Source organism: Eriocheir sinensis, chromosome 29 (assembly GCF_024679095.1).
Source record: "Eriocheir sinensis breed Jianghai 21 chromosome 29, ASM2467909v1, whole genome shotgun sequence".
NCBI lineage: Eukaryota > Metazoa > Arthropoda > Malacostraca > Decapoda > Varunidae > Eriocheir > Eriocheir sinensis.
In genome coordinates this window covers 13,872,792-13,878,791 of record NC_066537.1, presented here as the reverse complement: position 1 = coordinate 13,878,791, position 6,000 = coordinate 13,872,792, and the positions used below count along the sequence as shown (strand labels likewise).

Sequence of the window (6,000 nt, the reverse complement as noted above, 5' to 3'; positions counted from 1 at the left end):
GTGTGTGTGTGTGTGTGTGTCATTGATGTTATAGATTTTGTATTTTTTTTAAACTAGTTATTTCTTGAAAATCCACTACCACTACTACTACTACTGCTGCCAACACCACCGCCACCACCAAAGTCAATCCAACAACAACCACAATCACAATATTTGTCACGTTTCCCATTCCCACCACTACCACCACGATAAGCTACCAAACTTATAAGCTATAAATTAATCTCTCTCTCTCTCTCTCTCTCTCTCTCTCTCTCTCTCTCTCTTGCCACTGAACCACTACAGAGAGAGAGAGAGAGAGAGCAAGAAAAAAGCGTTTCGTCTTTAGGGTTAAGTCCTGTTAGGGTTAATATTAGGCCTCTTCTTCTTCTTCTTTGGTTTCCTCTATTTCGTCTTTCTTATTTTCCTGCAATGTTTGGCTTCTTACCTCCCCCCTTCCCTCCCCCCCGCACACACACACCTTTTCTCTTTCCCATGCATATTAAAAGTAGTAGTAGTAGTGGTAGTAGTTAAGAAAATTAGCAGTGGTCACGGATTGGTGTTAATTATGCTAATGTAACAACCACCACCACCGTGACCAACATAGCGATAGTGGTGGTGGTGAAGGTGGTGAGGGAGTGAGATTAAGAGTGCCAGAAAGGGTTGGAGTAGATGGGAGGAAGGAGTGGGAGCAGGATTAGGAGGAGGGAAGTGTGGCTGTAGTCGTAACAGTGGTGGTAGTGGTGGTGGTGGTGGTGGTGAGTGGGGATGTTGGAAGTGGTTAGGTTAGGTTAGGAATGACTCGGGGAGGAAGTAGAGGTGGTTGGGAGATTCAGGCAACACGATACAAAATAGAAACGAGAAGGGAAATGGGGAAGGATGGGGGTAAGGTGGGGACGTGAGTGGGGAGGGGCTGGGTGAATCATTGTGATGGGGAGGAAGGTTGGGGAAGTGAGTGATGGGGATCTGGAATTGAGGCAAGAGAGGGGATGGGAGGTAGGGGGTAGGGACGATAAGGAAAGAATGAGTGGGGAGGAAGGGAATGGTGGGGAGGGTGGATACAAAATGGTTGGGGAAGACGGAGGGAGGGAGAGTTGGGGTTGTGGATGTAGGAGTTGGGAAGAGATGCAGTAGTAGAAGTTAAAGTAGTATGGGGAGGTAACTTGGGTTAGGGAGGGGGATAGGGGAGAGCGGTTGGGGAAGAGTGGGGAGGGCAGTACCATAGTGCCTCTGTTCAGCTGGCACCCACATGCTCCAGTGACACTCAGGGGGAAGAGAAATTGATGGTTAACCCTTTTACTGCCGTCCCCAACTTCTCCCCTTCCTCCCCACTACCTCCCCACCTCATGATTAGCTATTTTTCAAACCTTCACTTTCCTTACTCAGCATCATCCATTTACTCCCTTTACCCTTCACTCCCCATTTTCCTCCCTTTATCCCCACCTCTGTATTTCTCCCCCTCTTCCCCTTTGCATCACCCTTTCCCCCTTCCCCTTCTCTTTTCTTGTCCCCTCTACCTCCCTTATGTTTTCATCTTCCTTCCTATCCACCACTTTCCCTCACTTCCTTCCCTTTTTGTCCTCTGCTTCTCTTTCTCCCTCTCCTCTATCTTTCCATTCCTTCACTGTACCTAAATTTCTTTGTTATTCTTCTTCTTTCTCATAACTTATTTTCTTAGTTTTTCTTTGTTCCTTCTCGTTCCTTCTCCCCTCGTCCCTTCCCTTCCCCACCCTGTCCTTCCTTTTCCCTTTCCCTTCCCTAAATCACCATTCCCCTTGTCTCATTAATATTACCCACTCTCCTCAAACCTTCCCATTAGTCAGTACTACTACTACTACCACCACTACTACTTTACCACCACCACCACTACTACTACTACTACTACTACTACTACTACTACTACCACCACCACTACTACTACTGTCAACATTATTGCCACAACCCATAACACTAACTCCTCTTTCTTTAGTCTCTCTCTCTCTCTCTCTCTCTCTCTCTCTCTCTCTCTCTCTCTCTCTCTGCCTTGAAAGAAAGTGAATTTGCTTTATATTTACTCAACCTTGAAAAGCATTGTGTAAGAGTGTAAGTAGAGGACAATTTGGCAACATGGGAAGAGGAGGAGGAGGCGGAGATACGGCAACAACGCATGTGGCTCCCCTCTCCTACCCTTCCTTCCTCCTCTTCCTCCTCCCCTTCTTCCCCATTCCCCATTCACGCTTCCCCTCCCTCCTCCTCCTATCCTATCCCTTGCTCTTTGTTGTTATTTTTGTTGTTGATGGTGTGTGTGTGTGTGTGTGTGTGTGTGTACGGGAGGGAGGGAAGGAGGGAGGGAGATCGGGAGTAGCCTAATGGAGGAGGAGGAGGAGGAGGAGCGGTGAACGACCTCGAAGGTACATAAAAAGTCTGTTTGTCTCTCTCTCTCTCTCTCTCTCTCTCTCTCTCTCTCTCTCTCTCTCTTGTGCGTATGTAAAATGTGTACACGTGTTTCGGTTACATGTACGTTAATCTTTGGAGGAGGAATAAGAGGAGGGAGGGAGGAAAGGATATAAAGTGAAGAGGTAGGGAAGAAGAGGAGAATGGTAGTATATATGGGAGAGTTGAGGAATGAAGGGAAGGAGGAGGAGGAGGATGGGGGGGTGAGATAAGGGAGGGGTTAGCTGAAGGGGTCTATTGTTGTATGGTTGTGGGTGGGGGGAGGGGAAGAAAGGAGAGGAGGAGGAGGAGGAGCGATTTGTGAGGGAGGTGTTTGGTGGTGTTAGTTTGCCATTCTCTCTCTCTCTCTCTCTCTCTCTCTCTCTCTCTCTCTCTCTCTGGAGGGAAAAGGTAGATGAGAAAGCCGATGAAGAAAGGAAGGAAACGGAGGGAGGAGGGAGAGGAGCCAGCCATGTAAGAAGGGAGGGAAAGAGGGAGAAAGAAGGGAGGGAGAATAACTACCCTTCCTCTCCCTTTCCCTCCACCTCCCTCAACACTTCTGATGAACTGTTATCATTGTTTATTATCTCCCCCTCCCTTTTCTCTCCCTTTCCTCCCTCCATTTACTCTCCACCCACTTCTCCCCTCCACCCCTTTATCTCAGCTCCCTCTCCCTTCCCTCCTCCCTTTCCTCCCTCCATTTACTCTCTACCCACTTCTCCCATCCACCCCTTTATCTCCCACCTCTCCCTCTACCCCTGATCTCACCTCCCTCTCCCTCCCTTCTCTTCCTTTCCTCCCTCCATTTACTCTCCACCCACTTCTCCCTCCCTCCTCCACCCCTTTATATCCCACCTCCCTCTACCCCTGATCCTACCTCCCTCTCTCCACCACTCCTCTTTTACCTCCCACTTCCTCACTTCCTTTCCTCCACCTCTCAGTCCTTCCCCTCTTCCTCACCCTTTCTCCCTCTCTCCCTCCCTCTTCCTCTCCACTTTCATCCCCTCCACACTTCCACTTGCACCTCGCTCCCTCCCTCTCCACCTCCCACCTCCTCTCCCTCTCCCTTCCTCCCCATCCTCCTTTTTCTCTTCATTCAACTTCCTCTGTCCCTTCCTTCCTCCTCTTCCCTACCCTTCCATTTCCTTTCCACCTCCTTTACCACGGCAACCATCATTATTACAACTAACATCACTACCACAACAATCAACACTATTGCCAACACCCTCTGCAACCAACATTTTTAATACCAACCGCTACCCCAGCAACCATCATTATTACCACCATCAACAACCACGATCTACCACCACCACAACTACCAACATTTGCCATCTTAGAAATAGAGGAAATTTTTATCTATTCACTTTGTTGTTTCTTTTATAGACTTATGTTGGCGGATGAGGAAATGCTGGAGAGAGAGAGAGAGAGAGAGACGTCGGTCGCTATGGAGACTCTCTCTCTCTCTCTCTCTCTCTCTCTCTCTCTCTCTCTCTCGTTAGATGTTTGTCCTTTTCTTTGTCCTCTGTCTGTCTTTCTGTGTGCCTTGGTTCTCCTCTCTGTTGTCTGTTTGTCTGGTGGAGTGTGCAGGTGTCTATATAATGTCTGGTCTTTGTGTTTGTCTGTATGTCCTTTGTCTCTGTGTGTGATATATACTGTGTCTGTGTAGGTATTTGTCTGATACTGTATGTGTGTCTGTTTGGTGTCTGTGTCTTTGTCTCTGGTCTTGTTTATGTCTGTCTCTGGTTTTGTCTGTGCTTCCTATTTTCTATCTATTTTGTCATCCACCCTGTTTTCTATCCTGGCTGTCTCTGTCTGTCTGGTATCAGGTAAACAAACACAGACAAACAGGTACGGGAACAAACAAACACATAAACATTTGAGAGAGAGAGAGAGAGAGAGAGAGAGAGAGAGAGAGAGAGAGAGAGAGAGAGAGGTGACTTTAATAAACCATACAGACAGTTCTTCTTTAAAAAAAAACTACACAACAATTTTTAGAACTCAACTTTGTTTGTTCGCTTATTTATTTATTTATTTACTTTCCGATTTTTTTATATCTATTTACGTGTTCATATATTTGTTTCTTGTTTACTATAACTAGAGAATAAATAAGAAAAACTAGGTATATTAATGTTTGGGTCCCTATTATTATTATTATTATTATTATTATTATTATTATTATTATTTACTAGAGTGGGTGTGACGCTAATTAAAGCCTTTCACTTTATTATTATTATTAGGAGGTGAAAGCAGCTACGGAATTCCTACAGTTCAGTGACCTTGATTATTATTATTATTTTTATTATTATTATTATTATTATTATTATTATTATTGATATATCTGGATTTGTGTTAATAATGTGTTCCTTTGTCTTTTCAGAATACCACGAGAGAGAGAGAGAGAGATGAACGTGATACAGAACCTAACCACAAAGATTATTTTTGAGAGAGAGAGAGAGAGAGAGAGAATGGACGTACACAAGAAATAAAAAAAAAAATGATGGGCCAACAACAACAACAACAACGGTGAAGATAACGATGACAACTTTAATAATCGGTAAGTGTTTTGTGCTTGTATGTATTTATTTTTTTCATTCCTTATTTATCGAACCATGTGTTTTTCTATTGTTATGCTTTCTCTCTCTCTCTCTCTCTCTCTCTCTCTCTCTCTCTCTCTCTCTCTCTCTCTCTCTCTCTCTCTCTCTCTTGTTCTTCCAGGTAGGATTACATTCGCACCTGTCCATCTCTACCTGTGTGTGTGTGTGTGTGTGTGTGTGTGTGTGTGTCTTTGTCTAGCAGTGTACACCCTCAAGCAATGGTGAATGATGAGTCATGGAGAGAGAGAGAGAGAGAGAAGACTACATATTGACGTCGTGGTCAGTGTTCCAAGATGGCGACTCTCTCTCTCTCTCTCTCTCTCTCTCTCTCTCTCTCTCTCTCTCTCTCATCTGTCATACTCCTCTTCCTGCCCTGCCTCCCTCCCTTCTCACAAAGCATGCATCCTCTCCCTCCTCTCCTTTCCTTCCTTCCTCCTCTCCCGCTCTCACCCTTGCTCTCTCTCTTCCTCTCCCACACCACCTTTCCACTCACCATCTGTTCCACCCTCTCAACTCCCCCTCTCTTCCCATGTCACTCATTCTCTCTCTCTCTCTCTCTCTCTCTCTCTCTCTCTCTCTCTCTCTCTCTCTCTCTCTCTCTCAGGTAGGTAGGAGAGGTTAAAGATCACAGGGTGTGGTTGGAGGAAAGGGAGAGGGGAAGTGGAGAGGGAGAAGGAAAGGAAGGCACGTGGATGGGTCAAATCTCCCTCCCCCCTCCCTCTCCCCCCCACTCACAGCCTCTTCTTCTCCCCTCTCCCTTTCTTCCCTTCCCCTCTACCTAAGTGTTTTTGAAAGGGAAAGGAAAGAAAAAAAGATGGAGAGGAAAGAAGTGGAAAAGAAAGGGAAGTTAGATCGAGAAAAGACAAGAACAAGCTCAATAACACTACAGGTAATAATAATGATATAAATAGTTGAAAATAAAGAAGAAAAAAAGGAGAAAAAAATTAGAGTTGTAGGAAGGACAGGTAGGTAGATTGGAGGTCAGGTACACACACACACACACACACACACACACACA

At 45.5% G+C, this 6,000-nt stretch overlaps 1 long non-coding RNA gene across 2 annotated transcripts in view; it reads left to right on the top strand.

Annotated features, from left to right (window-relative positions):
- The first annotated feature begins 4,779 nt into the window (after positions 1 to 4,779).
- The window catches only part of LOC127005096 (uncharacterized), a 42,695-nt gene continuing 41,474 nt past the window's right edge, over positions 4,780 to 6,000 (top strand). For both annotated transcript variants that reach the window (XR_007758279.1, XR_007758280.1), the window contains exon 1: positions 4,780 to 4,942. This is a non-coding gene — a long non-coding RNA (uncharacterized LOC127005096). The remainder of the gene's footprint in view (positions 4,943 to 6,000) is intronic.